The 23,472-nt window shown below is 38.7% G+C and overlaps 1 protein-coding gene across 1 annotated transcript in view; it reads left to right on the top strand.

Moving 5' to 3' along the window:
* The window catches only part of PELI1 (pellino E3 ubiquitin protein ligase 1), a 130,289-nt gene that overhangs the window by 42,148 nt on the left and 64,669 nt on the right, over window positions 1-23,472 (top strand). Inside the window, exon 3 of the mRNA XM_033407212.2 lies at window positions 15,263-15,342. The gene's annotated coding sequence lies outside the window, so the exon portion shown is untranslated. The remainder of the gene's footprint in view (window positions 1-15,262; window positions 15,343-23,472) is intronic.

Here is a 23,472-nt window from a genome sequence, read left to right on the forward strand (position 1 = left end):
AGAGCATTTCCATCCTTGTAGAAAGTTCTATTGGACAGCACAGTTCAAGTAATCCTAAAATTCTAGCCAAGGAGAATATTATTTTTCCAGGCTCAATCATCTCATTATTATTGCTGCTATTGTTAATATTAACTGTGTGACTTAAACCCCTTTCCTATAAAACTATTCTCTACTCAAGCATTAAACGTAAACTGAATATTTCACCTCTTTTTCTTCCAAAACATCAACAAATCATTTGGCTGCTTTGATCAGTAAGGGTCCAAGGACCTATTGTTCTGTATACTTTGCTAAGCACCAAAAAGAGTCCTTGAAATTGAGAAAATCCACTGTTCTAAAAGTGCACTTATTACACAGGCCAGGCTTCTATGCACTATGCTGAGAATAAAAATGGGAAAGACATAATGTGTTCTAGGAGTCATCATTAGTGTATGAGGAATTTGGATTTGTATTAATTTACTTAATTATGTTAAATGCATAATGGCACACATTCTGAAATTATGTGTTAAACTGGTATAGTGTTCCAAATAAATAATACTCGATATGTTTACTGAGATCCTTTCATTTCGACAATCAAGCATTTTTTAAAAACCTAAGACTCTAGTTACCACCATCTTATTCTATATGGTATAAGCAAATATTTTGCTTTTGAGAGCAGAGATAAGAAAGTTGCCAGGGGTTAAGAGAGCAAAACTATAACATTTATACTTAATTAAAAGTAATAATTTGACTCAAATACCCATTTAAGCAAAAGCATCTTTAGTTATGTAAGTGTTAGAGAGAGGATAAGAGAATGGTAAAGATGATATGGTGCTCAGATTCAGGTACACAAACCTGAAGGACGCCAGGAGAAATCTGCAAATGCAAACCCCTAGGAGGCTTTGTCTCTTGTAATAAAAAGCAAGGTTCTGTGTCTCTTTTTAGCAAGCTAGACTCTGTCTAATCCGATTTTTTCCATATCTCTAAAAAAAACAAAAGATTCTATCCAGTAAATACTATGGTTACTTTAACTGCACCCACATGTTTTAAGTTACATATCACACACTTTTGTCAATCTGTATCATAAAATACCAAAACCAGCTTTTGAACTAAATACATTTTACAGAACCATCACTTTCATGTCCCACGTTTCAGTGACCATTAATAAAAGTAATGAATACCAGCACTGTTTCTGACAGGTAACCACCTCAATGCCAAACATGCTTGTCAGCATAGCTGAAACATTATCATTTATCATATTTTAGTATCTTCAAGTTTTCATACCACAGGTGTTCCAAACCATAAGAAATCAAATATTTCCCTAATAGCACACTTTAAAACTTCAAGCCCTACAAACTAAAAAGTACACTATTAACCCTTTTTCAAGTGCATTTGCAGGGATTGCACCTGTGTCTACTTATGAACATTCTTAGATTTTCTGCTTTACTCTTTCAGTACTTAGCCCTTATATCTCAGGGTTTTTCTTTTACAAAATGCATGTCACATTTGGCAAAGGTGAAATTGTATGATTTCTCCACTTGGCTTTTGAGCAATTCAGATCTTACTTCTTAAAAGGTAAACCTAGGGGGTGTCAGAATGTCACACAGCAAGTTTATCCATAAAGAACTTTAAGGAGTTTGTTGGGTGGTGAGGGACCAAATGAGTAGAAAATAGAATTGGGAAGGTCCATGCGCCTTATCTCTGCTGACTTCTGTGTGGAAATCCAAGACCAGACAATCCCTTTGAAATTTGTGCTCCTAGAGACCATTATCTTGCACGTTTTGGAAGCTCAAATGCCTTGTAGGTCAAGGCATGTAACATCGATGAGTGAAGTAAGGCTGGATGACAGAAAATAGAGAGAGATGAGTGGGAACTGTGATAAGCCCCAACTGAAAACTTTTAAATTTTTGAAAAAAATGAGTACAATCAGTGGAGTTGCAAATTGAGTTTCTGCTTTAGGGGACAGCTTGAGCTTGGGGCAGGTCCGGGAGAGAGTTACTGGCTGGAGTAACAACAAACTTTGCATTCCAGTAAAAGTCACAAGGCCATGCTTTAAAAAGGGCCAGGGAGTCCATTTGGAGCAAGTTTTTCAAGTTTTATATTGCAAAATTATATCTAATTATGAACTAACTTTAACCTTTCCTCAACTTTTCTCCAACTCCCTCCCCCAAATACCTCAACACATGTTGGCTTGATCAAGGCTGCTTTGCGCAACACTGCCACGTACTGAGTTCTTTCTGACCACTGGCTTTGTAGTCCAAACCATGGAGAGCAGATTTATAATTCGTCCAAATTTTGTGTGAAACAATAACAACAGAAAAGAAGTTCTAAGATCCTTTGTTAGTTTTGAAGGTGCTGTATTTCTAAAGATGATCTTCCGGGAGGTGGTACTCCCACCCTTAATGAAAACAGTGTTTAAAATGGGCTTACTCCACTCTCAACCGGTACTGTGTCTAAATTGTGTGTAATTTGGGGCAAGTAAATAATCTCTCTACTTAAGTGGCCTGATCGTTTACTGTGAATGATGATGATAGCTAGCTCATAGGGTTGTTATTAGCATCATATGTGTTGATGCATACAAAGGTCACCTAGTAAGTACTCAATAAATATCTGTTTTGTTGTTACACTTCCCACATCATTTACTAATTATCCTGAACATTGATGATGCAATGTCAATGACATTGAGAAATTTGGTCATAATGCTTAGGTGTAAGTGTGCAACATAAGAGGAAGTGGATTTAAAACAAAGAAGAAATGACAGTTAACATTTAGTGGGAGCTTACAATGTGTCAGACACTGTGATAAGTGCTTTCTTTACATGTTTTAAGTCTCATTTACTTTTCACACCTCCATGAGTTATGAACTCCTAGTAACTGCATTTTGAAAATTACTCACGTGGTGGTTTGTACTAAAAACCCTGGTTAAACTAGACCTAAGTTCCCCAGAATCCTCTTCCCTGTATGGTTCTGAGTTTGATTTGGCCAAAAGTGGAATTTGCATGAGATTTGGAAGGCAGAATAAAGCAGCAGCCATTACTCTCTGAAGGTCATCATGGTTAGATGCAGCAATGGACAGACATGAAGGTACCACTAGGTTCTAGCTGTCTGCTCTCCTCCAGTTCACATCCTGCTGATTGGGGGGACCTCTGGCCCTCCTGATCAGACTCAACACCACCAGATGCTTGAATGCACACCTTCGAGGCAACAGCTCCCATAGATTTCTCCACCAGCTCTCTACTCAGAGACCCATCAGACAGTTGGACACACCTGCCTTCTCAGATGAACTGATGGGTGACCCCTCTGATCTTTCAACTACCCCTTCAGACCTCTGCTTCCCCAGTGCCTCCCACACTAGTGGTTCTGCTTCCCTAATTGAACCTTGACTGATACAAGGTAGTGGCGACATGGCAAGATGAAGCAGCTTACCCAGGGTCACTCAGTGCACGGCGGAGCCGGAATTGGAAACCTTGATCTGCTTCCAGAGCCCATGGTCTTAAGAACCACTGGGCAGCATTGCCTTGAAGAGGGAGACAAGGAAGGAGATTGGGAAAAAAGAAAAGACGCAAGGCTTGAAGGTTATAAATAAGGAGAGAGGAAACGGTGAGAACTAGATGGGGAGAAGGGGAGAAAAGTGAGTAATCAAAGAAAAAGGGGACGGGATAGCGGGTTTTTTGGTTTGTGTTTGTTTGTTTTGGCCACGCTGCACCAGGCTGTTTGTGAATCTTAGCTCCACAATCAGGGATCAAACCCAGGCCCCCCGCAGTGAAAGTGCGGAGTCCTAACCACTGGACCGCCAGGGAATTCCCAATACTTCCTTTTTAGCTTAAAGGGGGAATTTTAAGCATTGCTAATATATGCCAGAGGACTGCTGGGTTCCAGTGTTCAATTGTTGAGGAAGCAAATGCCCTTTCGGTTTTACCCTTCTATTAGAAACTGAATCTAAAGTTTCATAAGAGGTTTGTGGTTTTTTTTCAACAGAGAACCTAATAATTTCTTAAATTCTTCACTCTCTTGTTTTAGCCTTTGTTAATCAATTTTTTAGAACCTTGCATAAATCAGTGGTAAATATGGACTTGTAAGCCAGCAACATTTATTACAGATTTTGTCCATGAGTTGAGAAATCAGATATTTTTATGCAACAGAACGATGACTAATCATTTAATTTCAGATCATCATTTTCAACTGGGGTAATTAACAATTTAACTGTGATATTCAACATGAGGGATGTGGCAGACTTTGCACATAATTCCAAAATAGAGGTGTGAAATATCATTTTCCCATGTGACTACTTGATTTACCCTAGATATTTACTATGAATAATATTACAGTTGCCAGGGAGGCATAGAAATTAGTTAAAAATCTTATTGGATTTTCTTTTCCACTTTGAAGCAGCTGAGACTCTGAGTACAGAAAATGCTCTTCAAATGTCCTGATGTTCATGCAGGCGAGAGGACATTGTGCCTGACTCTAAGGAGAAATCATCCCATCTCCGCCATCATCCCACATGACTGCCCGTGCACTGCTCTTGACTTGCATTTTAAGCATTGGTCAGAATGTTTTTGGCAAGACTGTGCCAGGATTACGGGTTTTATGAGAGGACAGGGACAGAAGAAGTCCTCTGGCCCCAAACCATCCCTTCTCTCCTTTAGGCCTGGTCCTCCCTCTAAGCTCCATGCTGCCTCAGTCCCTAGTCAAGGAGCCAGGCTGCAAAGGGATAAGGGGACACCAGACTTGCTGTGACAACCCATTGCTCTCTTCCTGTCCCAAGATGAGGTTGAGAAGGGCAGGCTCAACTCAATGTATGGTTTAAAATGCAGTTATTTTAAAAGACAACCTCTCCTGGATTTCTTTCACTAGATTTTGATGAGTTCTGCCTCTTAAGAGGTTACCATAGGCCTCAGAATGACATCAGAAGGCGAATTTTTGATTTATTATTATTTATGTATATATATGATTATAAATAATATGGTTGCTAATTCTCTTATAATTAATTATCATTATATTATAATAAATAATTGTTCATTATTTACTATCACTGTGGAAAGAAGGGGAAATATCAGTCCCTGGGAGTTTCTGGAGCGAGGCCTGGAAAAGCTCCTTTAGCCCATGAAGCCCAACCCCTTAAACCCAACCCCTCAGCAGCCAGCAGCACAGGTAACTGGCCACATGGAGCCCTAACCTTCAGCCTTTGTCTTATACCTCTCTGTATGCCCCCTCTCGTACTTCTTTTCCCTACCAGTTCTCAGCCCTCCCAGAGTCTGGCCTCCTGGGTTATTTTCTTATCTGTAGCCCCAGGCAGGACTCTGCTTACCACCTCCCTGGTGCTGACCTTTGCCTCTCCCTCTGTTCACAATTCCTGGTGAGACCCTGGGCTGCCACTCCTCAGCACAGACCCTCCCAGGTAGCAACTTCCCAGTTCATCCAACACAAAAGAGGACCTGAGCATAAAGGCAGAGAGCCGAGAGACATGGTGTTCCCTAAGTAAGCCTCAATTCTGGGGGCAGCTATTAACAGCATACTCTCCAGTCCCTGCGTTATGATTCTGGGTGACAATATGGCCATCGTGGTGTCAACATTATGCTTGCACTAAGAGTTCCTCCAGATGACTGCGGGCTTTTATCTGGACTCTGAAATGCATGGCAGGACAGCTGGAAACAATGGACAGGAGATGTGACAGAAGATGCAAAACAGAGAGCAGACATTAAAGATCAAGTGTATTTGCCTTGCCTGGGTCTATCAGCAGGTAAGGCGCTCCTATACCATGGAGGCAGCACCCAATAAAGACCCAGATCCACTACTTCATTCATGGCCTTCACTTGGGGCCTTTTATACTTGATTCAACTTGTACTCTGCTTCCACACTTGGTCTTGATCAACTGAAATTCTGAGCTTTTGACTCATCTCCTCAATGGTCTTGAGTTGTATCCCTTGGGTTAGGGTTAGATACTGATCCTCTATTACAGGCTTTGATTTGCCTTCTCAGGAACACTTCAAACATGCTTTGTGGAGCACAGGTACCATGCAGCCCAGAACCAGCAATAATCCCTACAATCCCTACACCCACTCCTATATGGGACTCCAGCCCTCAGCATAGCCCAGTTTGCTCCAATCCCCAAGAAAGGGATTAGAACAATTGTCGAGTGAGTATAGTGAGGGAGACGGGGAAGGATTTACTAACATTTCTGAGCACTTTTTATAAGCCAAGTGTTTTTCTGGACGTTTTGTTCATAGTATCACCTTTAATTTTCATGATCCATTAGAATGTAAATTCCTTGAGGTCAGAGACCTTGGCTGTTGTTATCTCCAGTGCCCAGAACAGTGTCAGATGCATAGAAAATGCTAGAAAATATTGGTTGAGCACACCTATCACCGAGATCTTGATTTCTAAATGCCATTCCCCAATCAAAGGAGCCAAGGCTCTTTGGAGAGATGGCTGATTCTAGAGCTGGAGCAGAGAAAATAGAATACGAGCCCAAAGCATGTTGTAGTCCCAGAAAGAAAGTAGTGCTCAGAAAAACAAAAGGATGTAGGTGTGTCAGAGGGCCATAGGAACCAACCTGAAAAAGCTCCCCATGGCCAAAGCTAGAACAATTTGAATAGCAAGATAAAGAACATGGCATTAGATATTACCTAAAATATAAAATATACACAAGTCCATATGAATGAATAAATGAATAAGAAACAACTCTTTCTTACCCAAGAACTCCAAATATTACATGTACCGCCCTCCAAGAGGTAGAGCTTAATTCCCTGCTCCACATTCCCACCCTGAGGACTGGCTCCAACCTGTACCCAGCCCTGTTTTCAGGGTTGATCACTCTAGCTAGACATTTACAGCTTGTAATGATCTTTTCCCAGTAGGTGACCCAAGTTAAGACAATTTTAATAACTATTTGCTTGTTTAATATAACCAGGTCAAATCCTGCCCTTAATATACACAATTTATATTAAATTGTTTGAGTATTTTATACAGTTATCCAAGGGCTGAGAAAATATTTTCTTTTGTGTCATATGATTTCAATAATAACTTATATTTATTAAAGGCCTATGAGTAAGCATATATGTTCATTACTGTAATCTCGTATTATTATCACTCATTTTTACAGATGAGGAAACTGAGTCAGTGAGGTTAAATGACTTGCCCACACAACTAGCAAACGATAAAGCCAAAATTTAAACTTACTCTGATTTCTACACCTATATTTTTCCCACTGTGCCGTACTGCCTCACCAAAAATCTAAAAGTCCTATAGATACAGTATTCCATATGCAAAGCACTATGAAAGCAGGTAGAGCTAAAATTATGCCTACCAATTTGTTTCAGTTTCAAGATGTGTGCTGTGCTTATTGTTTCTTGCCTGATGACTTACTTTCTCTACTTGCCTGACAGAGAAGGTAACAGATGCAGAGTGTGAGAGCAGAAGGAAAACAAAATGTGTCCTGATGCCAAAGTCAAAATTAACTGTAATAAGAGAGAAAAGTTGAAGAAGGCAATATTCTTTGTGATAGAGTTTAGTTTAGATCACCCATGCTTCTACAACATTTTGCAAATCATAGAAGATATTGGGATTCTACCTTGGTTTGGGTTTTTTTTTTAAATTGTTTCTTAAACGGAAATGGTTGCAGATTTTTAAAGAATAGTTTGTTTAATGTTCCTCGCTTATTTGCTCACATGCCTTTATTTCCCTGTTGGGTTCAGTGATCCATGGAGATCACCATGTCTTATTTATCACTTTATCCCAGTGCTTGCCAAAAAGTAGGTACCCCAAAAGTAATGATTGAGTGAAGGAACACATGAAGGAAGGAACAACAAGTAAATTATTATCTAATCAACAATGGTACAAAGGAGATGGGGTATCCACGGCTGAAGTCTTTTCTCTCCCAACCAAAGAGTTCATTCCAGTCCTCTATCAATCCTCTTGACTTCAATCCTCTTGACTTCAGTTTACAGGGTGCTTAAAAGGCAGATTCAAATTCAGCTCACACCCACTGAGAACCTGCTATGTGTCAGGATCTTTCATGTACAATAATATTCCGTAATGCATCTAATAACTCTGTAGCTATTTTTATCCCCATTGTTCAGATGAGGATTCTTAGGCTCAAAGAAGTGAAACGCTTTGCCGGGGGTCACACAGCTAATAAGGGGAAGGGTTGGAAGCTGAGCCTGGTCTCAATGAAAGATCAGCACACACTCCACTCCCTCACTGCAGCTTCCCCACAGTGTACCAACATGATGTCTACCATTTACCGTATTTCTGTAGAATTTATGGCACACCTTTTTTACCACTTAACATTCCTGAAATAGGGATGCATTTTATAAATGAGATAGCCTCTTCAATTACTTGAGATGTGGTCATGGTTTCTCAAAAAATAAATCCACCATCCCCCTCCTGTATCATTACCTCTGACCAAGAGCTGGTGTTGGAGCCTCTATTCTGTTTGTAGTGTCAAAAGGAAGCTAAAAGAACCTAACTGCAATAATTTAAAGAACAGTAGGAAGGCATCTCTGATCAAAAAACTTTTCTGCATTGTTTTTATTTTGTCACTTGACTACCAGACATTCTTAATTTATAGTAGTTTAATTGGCTTATTTCCTTTTAATTCCAACTGAGATCACCTCAGAGGCAATGAGGATTTTGATTGGGAATGGACTGAGGGCAGTTAGGGAGTTGAAGCCATTTGAGGGGGTAGTAGAGTATTTTGGGAAAGATAAGAAGGTGCCTCAGGGGAAAGTTAAACAATAGGGGCTGGCTTAAGGAGTGGAGTTTAAAATTGAATAAACATTTTAAGAAGATAAAATACAGTCCAAACAAAGATGACCATACATTAAAAAGAATATTTGTAAGAGACTGTGGCAGGAGGGTGATGTTAAGAGCAGAGGGAAGCTCTTATTTCACATTTACGAATAAGTTTACCAAATGCTCATGGTGAAGTGAAATGGTCCTTAACTTATATTCTGACACTAAAACCATTTTAAAATCACTGATTATTACACTACCCTAAAACAACTATCACCTTTTGTGTCTATTATCAACCAAAAAAAATTCTCAAAATTAAATATCTAGTTCTTGATCAGTGAGTATCTAGGAGGCCAGAAATCTTGTGCGTTTGACTCAGGGTCATTGGATCCACTTTTCGTCTCTCATCTAGGAAGTCTCATCAGCTTAACAAAAATTCTGTCCTGACCCAGAAGTCACAGGTCAATTTCCAGGTCAAGGCCAAGGCACTTGTGCAACTAGTTCTATGCCCAGTGGGCACAGCAGTGGAGTAATAGTCTCTCTCTCACTGACCTGAAAGGTCTGTATCCCAGTTTACTGGGCAAGCCAACATGATGCCTACCATATCTGCAGCACCATCTAACAGCCCTCTAACCTACAGTTCCTGATGAGGGGATGGTAGGGAGTGTGAAGGTCAGGGGAGATCCCAAGCCTTTTCTTAAACATGGGTGGCCATGTTTTGTATCTCATGACCTAATCCCATGGCTTTTGCTAACTGGACCAGGGAAGGGCATCTGACTCAAGGAAAGCCAATTTGTAGACTACCCAGCAGCCTACAAAGTAATCTGGTACAAGAGCTCTTTCTGATGGTTGTCCAAATTGGACCGAGTTCTATCTCTTTGAAAGATGAATGATACAGAGATGCAGAGACACAATGATGCAAAGAAAGACAACTGGCAATTGGAAGTGGGAGAAGGAGACAGACACAGAAAGGAGCAGATTCAAAGAGAGAAGCTAAGTTACTTTAGTGGTGAAACAGTAAAGATTGACAAAGACCCTGAATACCCTTCCAGTTCTATTTTCTGAGACAGCTGGCCACGGTTCCTATTTTTCCTGAGATGTTTTGTTTATTCAGATTTATCCTGAGTTTTCTTAAGCTCCAGTGCATTGGTCAGAACTGGCTAAGTTTTGTGGTGGTAACAGGAACACGAACATCTCAGTAGTTTAACACAACAGATTAATTCACTCTTCACAGAATCTGCTCCAGATCTAGGAGAATGTCTAGGGCCTATATCCTTCAACATTCCAGACTTCTAGCTGAAAACTCATCACTGGCTTTTAAATTCTTCTCCTACATGTGATCTATTACTTCTACTAACAGCCATTGGCCAGAGCTTATCACATTGTCCACTTAACTGCAAGGAAGCTGAGAAATGGGATTTTCCAAGTACTGAGAAGAAAACTGGAAATATGGGTGAATCAGGTACTTAACATATAGGATACCTTGCTACCGTATGTTTAACCTTTTCTTCGTGCCTTATTTTAATCATTTTAGCCCTTCATACACTTCACTGAAACCCATCAGGTAGTGTTACATTCATGTCATTTATTCACTTTGATTCACTCTCAGACACACCCAGCCACACCTCATGCCACTAGCAAATTTGATGCCTCATGATAAATAGCAAAACTTATAGCAAGCAGGGACTTGCACTGTTGAGTAGATGCTTTCAGCAGCCCTTTTTTTTTTCCTTCTAAAATAAAAATAGTAGCAGAGGATGATGGATTTTTGCCATGTGGTAAGGGGGAGGGAGAAGGTAATGAGAGCTAATGAGATCATCTCAGTAGGACCCAACTACTGTAATTTATTTCTTTGCAAATTATTATAAAAAGAGTAAGTTAAATCTGAAAAGAAAAAAAGAGAGTTAAAATTTACTGAGTATCTACTATGTACCATTGCCTCACACAGACATTATCTCATTTATCACCAAGCAATATCTATGGGCTAGATTTACTATTTTCCAGCTGATAAAACCAAGACATGAAGAGGTTATATGATTTTCCCAAAGTCACACAGTTATGATGACTGAGTATTCATTCCAGGTTAATAAATCCAGATCTCCAAATTCATGCTTTAACAATTTCACGAAGCAGAAGCAGCAGCAAGCCTAAAATACATTCTGGGAGAGACATTCCAGATTTTCTGGGGCTATTCCTAGAAGAAATAAGATTCAGGCAGGATTGAACTGATTTTAGGAAAGCCCCCAAGGGTTTTAAAGATGGTGATCTCATGCATTCATTTATGCATTCACTTATTCAAAAAGATTTAATGAGTGAGGATAAAAAGGAAGTGAAGATGAAAAGACAAGATTGAAAATCCCTGTTCTCAAGCTGCTCACTATATTTAGGCATAGCCCCACGAGTAAACAGACAATGATGATATCGTGGCATAAGAGCTATGATAGGAATAAGCAAGTGGTGTTGAGAGTCCTAACCTAATGTTACCATTCAGTTCCCTGTGAAACAGACTCTGAGATGGAGATTTATGTGCAGAAGGCTTGTTCTCATGATCAACACCTGAGGAGAGTGCATTCAGGGTGGTTTGTCACGCCGGTAGGAAGGAGTAACGCCTAAGGGAAAGCAGTAAGCACTGAGGTTTAGATGCAGAGCATGACGCTCTATGCTAAGGAGTTTGGACTTCTTCCTAAAGGCAATGGGAAGACATTCAAAATTTTTATTCAGAGAGTGATATAATCAGATTTGCTTTGTAGAAAGATCATTCTGGCAACAGGTGGAGAATATATTAGAAGAGGATGAAACTGAGGAAGGGAAGCAGACTCATTAGGACGCTGTGGCAGTGATCCAGAGAGAAGAAGAATACTTGAATTGACAAGTAGCAGTAGCAGCGAGAATGGATATTCCAGGGATTTTCAGTGGACAAAACTGAGAAACTTTGACATCAATTAAATGTTATGGGTAGGGAAAATTAAAAAGTCAAGAATGACTCAGAGGGGACTTCCCTGGTGGCACAGTGGTTAAGAATCCACCTGCCAATGCAGGGGACACGGGTTCGAGCCCTGGTCCGGGAAGATCCCACATGCCGCAGAGCAACTAAGCCCCTGCGCCACAACTACTGAGCCTGTGCTCTAGAGCCCACAAGCCACAACTACTGAAGCCCACGCGCCTATAACCCATGCTCCTCAACAAGAGCAGCCACAGCAATGAGAAGCCTATGCACCGCAACAAAGAGTAGCCCCAGCTTGCCGCAACTAGAGAAAGCCTGCACGCAGCAACGAAGACCCAACGCAGCCTAATTAATTAATTAATTAAAAAAAAATGACTCAGAGGATGGTTCCATCCATTTGTTTATATAAATCTGGAGGGAAATATGCTAAGTTCAGTTTTGAACATGTTGTCCATAGTGCGTTCATGTGGAGGTCTCCAGCTACAGGTGTTTGCCCTCCTTGGGAGCTCAGGAGAGAAATCTAGGTTGGAGATAGAGTCGGAATTCACAGGTGGATGGTAGTAGAAGCCATGGGAATGGGCAAGATCACCCAAGGAGAATGCTCTAGAATGTACATAGACACAAAAGAAAAACAGTATTTAAAGTGGAGGGGAACCCACAAATAAATGCTAGAAATGTATCAGGAGAGAGGGATGTCTTGGAAGTGAAAAGAGAGGAGAGTATTAAGAAGTGCCAAGTGCAGTTGATGCCACTGAAAAATAAAGATGATTTTCCAGAGGAGTAGATAGGGGATCACTGGTGACCTTGGCAAGGAACATTTCAGTGACGTGGAGAAGACAGGGTGGGAAAATAGAGAATAAAGGAAACAGGGCTGAACCTTGAAGACATTATGCCAAGTGAATATCAGCCACCAAAGGACAAATACTGTATAATTCCCCTTAAATGAGGTACCCAGAGCTCTCAACCTCAGAGACAGCAAGTGCAATGGTGGTTGCCAGGGGCTCTTGGGGTGCGGGGGAGGAGGAATAGAAAGTTATTGTTTAGTGGGTATAGAGTTTTAGTTTGAGAAGATGGAAAAGTTCTGGAAACAGGTAGCAGTGGTGGTGGCATAATAATGTGAATGTACTTAATGCCACGGAGCTGTACACTTGGAAATGGTTAAAATGGCAAGTTTTATGTTATGCATATTTTACTAAAAGGGAAAAAGAGAGATAATAAAGGAGTGAATGAGAGATGAGAAAATGGAGGGACTGAATATAGCCCTCTCTCAGGAAGCTTGAATGGGAAGAGAAAGAGAGAGAGACGGTGAGAGCTAAAAGGACCAGTGCTGTGAGCTGAGCGAGACAGAATGATGGTGAAATAGGGGCCTTGCGAGCTGCTGCTGACTCTCATTCTGGTGAACACTAAGGAAGGTTGAACGACATAACTAGAGAATGAATTTTGACCCTACAGGATGGCGGAAGGTCTTGCTCTGCCCAGAAAATTTAGTAAACCACTGATGCTCTCTTTAAGTTTAAAAAATCAACATCTAGTCTATTGTGACTGTCTATTTTTTGTAATTTATTTTTTATTGAAGTATAGTTGAATTACAGTGCTGAATTAATTACTGCTGTACAACAAAGTTACTCAGTTATATATATGTATATATATATATATATTCTTTTTTATATTCTTTTCCATTATGGTTTATCACAGGATAGTGAATATAGTTCCCTGTGCTATACAGTAGGACCTTGTTGTGTATCCATTCTATGTACACCAGTTTGCATCTGCTAATCCCAAACTCTCAACCCAACCCTCTCCCACTCCCCTCCCCCTTGGCAACCACCAGTCTATTTTCCATGTCCCTGATTCTGTTTCTGTTTCATAGATAGGTTCATTTGTGTCATATTTTAGATTCTGCATATAAGTGATATCATATGGTATTTGTCTTTCTCTTTCTGACTTACTTCACTTAGAATGATAATCTCTACTTGCATCCATCTTGTTGCTCATTGTGACTCTCTTAAGCAGCTAATAGAGGCCACATGTCACTTCCATATTAAATTGGTCAATCGCATAAAGTAGTAAGTCATATATGATGAATAGACACGATGGTAATATTGTGATACGTTAAGTTTTTATTTTTCAATTACATGTTGGATGTAATGTTTTATTCAAGAAAGGGCAAAACATTTATAAATTTTGAAGCTCACTAAAATTTCAGGAAAGAGTATTGTCTAAATTTCACGAGTGTAGTCTAAAAGTTGCACTCTTAAACATTTCCCTATTTAATTAAATTTGAATTTACTCTATGTTATTTTTATAGTATATTATTTAAAATACCTATAAGAAAAATATATTGAAGTCATGGGTTCCCTTGAGTCATAGGGGGAAAAATAGTTAAGTAAAAGAGCAAATTATTTTCTCCAGAGTGAAAAAGGGAGGGCTTCTGTTTAGAAGCACCACATTTAATTCACATACTTTTAGTTGGTCTAAGTGATCTCTGCAAATTATTATCACACACGTCAGAAATAATGCTCAGACATTGCACTGTATTTGTTTCTGTCTAGACATAAGAAGTTTATGAATTACAAAAATAGGAATCTTTAATATATCTATTCATGATTATATACATATGCTCACAAGTGCTTGTGGAAGATTTGGCTGTTGGCCATAATTATGTGAATTCACATCATTTCTTAGTTATGTAAAGACACAGCACCAGGAAATCAAATATAAACAGAAATGTTCTCATTTCCAGTCCCCTGACTTGAATTGAGTCTTGAGCTTTCTGTGGCAGTTTTTAGATGCAATCTATATGAATATGTAGATGGTTTAAGAGCTTCCTTCATTTGTACGTGTGTATGGTCTTGTCTTTAAAAAATACCTTCAGGGTCATACTATGAGTCAGTAATGATGACACTAATATATAAATTTCTGTGTCTATTATATATATGTATAATTTTTAGGGGACATCTGTATGCATTATCTCAAAAAAGAATTAAATTTAAATCTTTATTTGAGATGTAAGAAGTATGTCATAACTGTCACACAAGATATATAATACAAGTATGACACAAAGACAAGTATGTCTTATGAGCCATCAATATCACACCACCTGTGTGTGCATGGGCATTAGGAAATTGAGGACATGCCACATTAAAAATGAAAGATGACATTGACCCCTGAAGTCTAGAACATGTGAACCAATTAAAAGTTGTAAGGAGAAAAAGGAAAGGAAATTAAAATATTAGTCTTTTCTGAGAAGATGTCAAGCAGGTGGAGATAAGGTTCCCTTTCAACATTTTCCTTAATAAGCAAGAAATAGGTATGTCCTATCTTTATACTTCTGCTAAAATGCTTCCTTTCCTTTAAACGGGAAGAAAACAGGACATAATGTTCTTTTAATGAGTCTACTATCTGAGCCTCTTCTAGGTATGCAAAGTACCATTCTAGGCCAATTACTCAATTGTTGCTTTGATAAGGTCTGTCATACTAATTCAATATTTAAATGATTCCTTAGAAAATATAATGATAGTAAATGTTTTTAAAAGGAGAAATATATTCTCTTACATGTTTGAAATGCTGTCCTAATAATAGATGATGGACTCTTTTTAACTTACAGATTAATCAGTGTATATGCACTATATGAAGACCAAGGCTGGAAGAAAGAACTATCAGAGTATCTTTGGCATAAGAAATTTCGTAAGTAAATCTCTCTGTGTTGTTATAAACTTAGATCATATTTCATAAAATTTCTGAAGTCCATCAGAAGAAAGACCTACTCAAAATCAGTTACTTTTTATTAATTAAATGTTCTAAGTTTCTAAATGAGTGTGGGACCTACCTTTACAAACTCTCTGATGTTCCTAAATATCATTAGGAATCAAAGTAAAAGTAAGATTTTCCTAAAAATATCAATATTAGACTATTACCCTATCTGGTGTCCAAACATTTTGAAACAAAAATCGATGCGAATGGCTTAACATGGTTTCAAAACATAATATTAACATTGGAACTGTCTTGGAAATTTTAGAAAAAGTAATTGTAGCTACACATCTTCCACTGTGTGAAAGCTCAGGAAGAAAATGTTTTGCTTTCTCTTATACTTTAAACTACATCCATTTCTTTCTTTTGAAAACCCCCCACAATTAGCAAAAGGGCTTGAACAGAACTTAACCTTTATTTATGATTATGTTTTTGTCATTGACATAAAGCGCCACTTTTGAGTGCACAAATGTATAGGTCTAAATTAAGTAATTATCTCCCACACATAGTTTTCTTGCAACACAGTAAAATGTTAAAGCTATTCAGTAACAAATAGTATTTTTGTTTGTTTGAATTGTCTATGATCATTAACCAACTGAAAAATTCTTAGGAGCTATTTTTACATTATTAAACTTTTTCATTAAAAATACACCAAACACCTAAGCAGGACATGGGACTTTAAAAGAGCATTCAGGTCGATACAACTAATGTGCAATAGATGAAAACATGATTTTCTTGAATTTCTAGGACTACTTTCCATAATTTTTTTTTTTTCAAATGCTCCCTTGAATAGGCTGGAGGATAACTTCTTCTAACTAATGATTTATCTGAAATCTGTTAGTTAAGCCAGGGGTCCCCAATCCTGGGGCCGCGGACCGGTACCACTCCGCGGCCTGTTACAAACCGGGCAGCACAGCAGGAGGAGAGTGATGGGCGAGCGAGCGAAGCTTCATCTACTGCTCCCCATCGCTCCCCATCGCTCGCATTACCACCTGAAACCCCCCTCATCCATGGACAAATTGTCTTCCATGAAACCGGTCCCCGGTACCAAAAAGGTTGGGGACCGATGAGTTAAGCAATAGTTGGCTAATTTTTTTAAAAGACAGAGACAAATATATTACTCCCAAATTACGTTGACTGTAGTTTTTAGCTTTTTTGCCTTTTTATAGCTCAGAGGGTACATTGTGGGTCATGATTATCATTATGAGATACAGCACTCTACATGGGAAAGTGTAGGAAACATAAACATTGAATTTAAGGTATGCCATGTATATTGTTCTTTAATGTAAACCCTTTGTTTACTTGGCACTGAATACCTGAATTTTAAGTTCAGAAGTCTTTGAAAAATACCTGGTGTCCTTTTTTGCTCACGAAAGTATGGTATGGGGGAAATTCAATTATTTTACCTTCCTAATACCTTGAATTCCTGATAAATTATAATCTCTCTTACCTTGTAGAAACGCTTTTTAGATGCTGCCTTATTCAGTATTAACACATAATCGAACCTGGTATTAAAGTGTTGGGACTATTTTTGTTGGGCCCTGTGACACAAAATTGTGTTAGCGTTTATTTAATATGCCTATTTGTACTATTTCCCAATATAGAAAACTTTATCTGGTTTCATTAGAAAAGAAATATTCCAAAAAATTTCCAGATACTCGAAGCTCATTTCTTTAAATCCACAAATGTTTTATTTTCACCATGTCTATTTTTAGACTTTTAAAAATATGCCATACGTTTTCTTAGACAGAGAGTAATTAACATAATGTAACTGGTTGTTGATTATTCAGGTCTCGATTTTACACATTCATTATTGTACCATTTTTACATTTAACCATTTTATGCATTACCCAAGGCCCTCACAGGCTGATGTAGTGTGTTCAGGGCTGTTTCCTTTCATATAGAGTGGTCTAGGCTGAAACGCTGTCTATGAGCCTGTGTTTGAGTAGTGACGTGTAGGAGAAAGAAATTAAGCTTCCAACCACAGGTCCACTGTTGACTAGTTATGCAATTTGGAGAAATTTATTTAACTCTTTACAGCTTCAGTTTCTTTATCAGCAAAGTGCTTATGCTAACTTGCAGAATGGTTGCAAAGAGAGAGTTAAATAATAACTGTAAAGGGTCTGGTACTCGCCAACCCTCAACCTCCTTCCTTGTTCTGCTGTGTGTCAGTTCTTGCTCCTGCCATCTCTCTTCTCTTACATTTCCTTGTCACTTGTAGACTGTGACAGCAGGAAGCTCTTCAGATCTGTTCATCACTGTATCTGCCACGAATACCTGACGGTGTGGTCTCTGGTAAAATACCTGTGTTTGAATCCTGACCCTATCCATGTCTACTGTGTGCTCTTGGGCGAATTTATCAACCTCTCTCCACCTCAGTTTCCTTGTCTGTGAAATGAGGGGACTCATAGTACATACCTCATAGGATCGAATTAGCTATTTCTGTAAATATCCCTCCCACATAGTAAACATACAATAAATATAAGGGTCTGTAATGACTGGAGAAAAAAAACAATTTATTGTTTCTAATCTTCTGTGGCCCCAGAAATGAAATAATCAAGTTTATTTAAGTGAGTTTAAGTATTAGACCAATTTCTACTAATAAAGTTTGTGAGCTTTAGTATAGCTTTTTTTTTTTTTAAATAAATTTATTTATTTTTGGTTGCATTGGGTCTTCGTTGCTGCACTCAGGCTATCTCTAGTTGCGGCGAGCGGAGGCTACTCTTCATTGAGGTGGGTGGGCTTCTCATTGCGGTGGCTTCTCTTGTTGCAGAGCACAGGCTCTAGGCACGCGGGCTTCAGTAGTTGTGATGCACAGGCTTAGTTTCTCCATGGCATGTGGGATCTTCCCAGACCAGGTCTTGAACCCATGTCCCCTGCATTGGCAGGTGGATTCTTAACCACTGTGCTACCAGGGAAGCCCTAGTATAGCTTTTTAAACCTTTTTTTTTTCTTTTCTTTTCCTTTCTTTCTTTTTCTAGCAGCTCAGAAGTTTTATTCTTACCTCTGGGTTAGTGGGCCCTATTTTGATTGCTGAATAAATGATCTCAAGATAATTAGCATTTTTACCATACAGGACTGTGAGATAACCGATGTTTTTTTCCTACTATGTTATTTTAATCCATTTTCCCTGTTTTATTTATAGAGATAGATTTGAAGTTTCTTATAAGCTAACCAGTTTGCCTGTGTTGTCACATATAAATGTTTGCCTTTTATTCACATGGCCAACCGTGTCAATAGCCAAGGCCACAATTCAGCATGTCATCAGTAAAAATTCACAGCAGTTGTATTTCTAAATCTTAACACCAAACACATCTCATAATTGAATAGAACTGTCAGATATTTACATTATATATTCCATTTCTTTGTGTTTAAGTATCACCTATGTGTCTTCAGTTCTTAGCTCCATCGAATCCTCTAGTTGAATAATCCGTTGGAGTTTGGAAATGGAGAGTAAAAATTGAGGGTAGATGGCTATTGTTGAGCAGTGAATAGTAACATTGTTTAGGAGAGCAAAATAATCGCTTAAGTGGTATACACTCATGGTTCAATTAAATCTAGAAATTAAATAAACAAAAGTTTCAAGTGAACCTCAAGTTATGAAAGGGATTATTTCTTATTTTGTATCAATCTCACTATACCTATAAAACAAGGTTTTTACTGTGTTCCTTCTTATGCTTATCAATCAAGACATAATTCGACTCTTGATCATAATATCAGTATCAATATCAGCAGAATTCTAATGGCAATTTCTTCCCTCTGTGTTAAGAGTTACACATAAGCTCTAAACAGGCACAAGTTATCATCAATGTGATAATTCTCTTCTGTTTCCTGGACATGTTTGGTTACCCATGAGATTGAAGGGACCACTTGAACCACACACTTGTTAGGTTTGGTTGCCCAGGATCTAGGTGCAGCAGGCTAGAGACTGGAAATTCCAAAACTTTCCCACGGAACAGATGAGAGCTTGAGGGACAGGGTATTCCTGGCAGGATCAGAACATTCCAGAAGGCATTTGGCATTTGCTCAGTGATTGCAACATAGCAGATATTTTTCCAAGGGGGAAGGTGAGAGGCAACAGTGACTGCCAGTGAAGACCATTCCCAAATCTCAGATCTGACTCTAAATTAGTGACAGGGTCACTAATCAGGCCCTTTGTGACTCTCGCAGCTTTACATGAGGATCTGTCTTCAGAGTGATTTGACCTATTCTGATTTTCTTATTACATATCACCTAGTTGTCAGCAACCCCTAGCCCAGTCTAACCCTCCAGTGTATTATCTGTTGGAATTTGGAATTGATGAGGGTCATAGCTATGGTTGAGGAATGGATAGCAAATTGCTTTGGATAGCAAAATAATCTCATAAATGTTATCATAGGGTTCTAACTGAACAATGAAATTTAGAAATGGAGTAAACAAAAGTTCAAACTGAACCTGCAGTTACAAAAGGGCTTATTTTCTTATTTTATATCAGTCCTACTACTTCATGTGTACAGACAAGGTTTTCACTGATTTTTTTTACTGAATTTATTCTTCTCAATCAGTAAAACTACTTCTGAGTGACAGAGCTTTCTTGAATTCTAGTCTTCTGGGAGGTAAGAATTACTTTTCACAATTCTCCTAAATATTGTGAAATCTGGCCAATCAGAAACTAAAATGTAGATGTCTATCATAGTAATGATAATCTCATTAGCCAAGTTGCTTTCTTTAAAAGTATATACTACTGGTGGACTTTTTCAGCACCATTTTCCCCTCTATATCAAGAGATTATTTTTTTCATTTTCCAGATATAGTCTCTGAAATTCTTAAATCCAGGGAGAAACCAGTGAGTGCAAGCAAGATGTCCAATAAACAAAGGGAGACCCAGGCTAACACACCATGACTTAGGACAGACTATCGTGAGAGTGTGTAAGAGAGGGAATTATAGGAGAGTTTTACGGGAATCCTGGTTGAGGTTGGGAAGGAAACTGGAGTCTCTGATGTAGGGATACAAGTGTTGTGGTCAAGGGTAGTAAGATAGCACTAGAAGTGTCTCTGGGACTTGACTCAAAGAAATGCCTTAGTCTGGATATCTGACCTGGAGGGAAGTTTTAAGGATGAGACCAAAGCAAAAGTCTAGTGGTGTATTTTCTTGGAAGTGTTGTCACCTCCCCCCCAAAATGGTACTAGTGCGTAGAGGTGGGAAAGGGTAATTGTTATGGTAATGTTTGGAGAATATGCTGTATCCCCTGTAGTATCCCGGGTAATGTTCTTCACTCCAGCATTGGCTTAGTATGTGAAGTAGAAAACAAAACATATGACTACAATTTATAGAGGTCTTGGGAGGAATAAAATCTATCTCAACATGTAAATCACAGGCATACAGTTTTATTTATTGTACTAATCTAATGCCACTAAGTTAATCAATCAGATTTATAACGAATTGTTCTCTAAGGTTCATGCCCACGTTGAGACAATTTCCTTTACCCATATGCGTTCTGCAATCACTTGGTCTATTCTTACTAAAGTTTCCCATACATATACCCTCAAGTCCAAGTCAGAATTGTTTTCCTTTTCATCGGCAAGGCAAAGTCTTTTCTGTTTGTGCCCCACCTCTACTTCTAGTAGTAGATCTAGTAGTGATTCTTCTAGTCAGCAGACATCCTCATTAGGTAGTATGTCTCTCATTTCCGCTTCGTTGAAATATCTTAGAACTGGATTTTTTGCCTTAATTAAGTACTCAATTCTCAGTCTTCTCTTTCTTTCAAGTCATATATTTGTTGTTTTTTTTTTTTTTTTTTTTTTTTTTGCGGTACGCGGGCCTCTCACCGCTGTGGCCTCTCCCGTTGCGCAGCACAGGCTCCGGACGCCCAGGCCCAGCGGCCATGGCTCACAGGCCCAGCCGCTTCACGGCATGTGGGATCTTCCCGGACCGGGGCACGAACCCGTGTCCGCTGCATCGGCAGGCGGACTCTCAACCACTGCGCCACCAGGGAAGCCCCAAGTCATATATTTGGCTAGTTTTTTAGACACTTTTATATTTTTCTTTCTAGACCTCATGCCATTTCTACCTCTACATATGATATTTTTTTGTCGCCTAGATAGGATTCTTTTTTAGTAAAAATGTCAGCATATCTAAAACCCAATATATTTACATCTTCTATCACAGTGAGTCATGATAACCCTTAAATCTACACATATTTGAGGGTGGGACACCAAATCAAGCCCAAGACTCATGGGAATATAGTCCCATCAAGTTTGCTGAAAATAGGAAATTTATTCTTCTTTTTATCTGCCCAAATTCTGGGGATTCGGAAGAGATGACAATCCTGTTTTATATATACAGTTGATCCCTATTATTCGTGGAGTACATATTTGTGAATTTACTTACTCACTAAAATTTACTTGTAACCCCCAATTCAATACTCATAGTGATTTGCAGATCATTCATGAACGTATGAAGAACAGACAAAATTTGAGTCACCTGGTGCTCACATTAGTACCTAAGACTGAGAAAGGCAATGCTCTGCCTTCTTGTTTCAACTCTCACACTGTCAATAGGTGTCCTTTTTGTGGTCCATTTAGTGACAAATTTTTCACATTTTTATGCTTTTCGTTGGTGATTTCAATGTGTAAAACAGCCCACAAATGTAGTGCTGAGGTGCTGTCTAGTGTTCCTAAGTGCAAGAAAACTGTGATGTTGTCTTTGGAGAAGATATGTGTTAGTACAAGCTTCATTCAGCATGAGTTGTAGTGCTGTTGACTGTGAGTTCAATGTTAATGAATCAACAATTCATATTAAATAATGTGTTTTTAAACAGAAGTACACATAAAACATGGTTATGTACTGATCAGTTGACTAAAATGTTGGGACCGGACACTCGCAGGAACTTAACCTTGTATTTCCTCTAAGAGCAATCATTCAGTATTTGCTAGTTCAGTGTTCACAGTGACTTTATCAAACATAACTATTACCAGTAATGAGATTCAATGGTGCATGTGTGTGTGTGTGTGTGTGTGTGTGTGTGTATTTTTCCATGTAGTAAAATTACTGCAACTGGCTAATACCTCACTAAACAGCATATTATAGTGTATAAGCCCCTGAAAAGTCCTGTAAGTTAAATCTAGTGACGTTTTATATATATATTTATCTTTTGATCCAACAATTGTATTTCTAGAAATCTATCCCAGAGTTACAGTGGCAAATAAAAGAACATCAATCACTACGAATCTTCTAATGGAAGTGCACAGCACCCCCTTTGATAGTCTTGACAAAATTGAACCTGAATCTGATTGTGCCTCTAGATCTAACTACTAGTTTGCAGAAAATGCAAAGGACAGAGGAATATGTGAAATATATGTGGATGCAATCAGCAGAATCCAGACGAGAGATTCTACTGGACAAATTACCTGGATTCTTTAACAACTAACAACTGCCATACACACACGCGTGCATGCGCGCGCGCACACACACACACACACACACACACACAACTTGGAGCTTAAAAGAGACTTAATAATCACTGGTAGTTTTATACAATAATGTTCTTAGCAGCTTTATTCTCATTAGCCAAAACTTTGCATTAAGCAAATGTCATCAACAGGAGAAAAGATAAACATATGTAATAGTGATAGCAATTATAAGAAACAGATTGATCCAACAACAAGGATGAATTTCACAGGCATTATACTGAGAAGAAGCTGAACATAAAATAGTATAAAGTTCTAGAACAGGCACTAATCTAAGGCTTAAAACAATCAAAGTTGTGATTGCCAGGGAGGAGGTAAGAGGCGCAGGGGAACCATCTAGGGAGAGGGAAATGTCCTGTGTGATGACAGAGGTTTACATACATATATCCATTTGTCAAAACTGTACAACTAGGATTTGTATATTTAAATACATGCACATTTTACCTCAAAAGACTGTAAAAAATAATTGAATGGAAATTGGAGAGTAGGTGGAGGTATAGATGATACAAGAATGACAGACTGTTGATCATTGTTGAAGCTGGGTGTTGAGTACGTATATTATACTGCTTACTTTGTGTATGTTTGGAAATTTCCATAACACAAAGGTTTTATGTTTGT

The sequence above is a fragment of the Orcinus orca genome, chromosome 13 (genome assembly GCF_937001465.1).
Source record: "Orcinus orca chromosome 13, mOrcOrc1.1, whole genome shotgun sequence".
NCBI lineage: Eukaryota > Metazoa > Chordata > Mammalia > Artiodactyla > Delphinidae > Orcinus > Orcinus orca.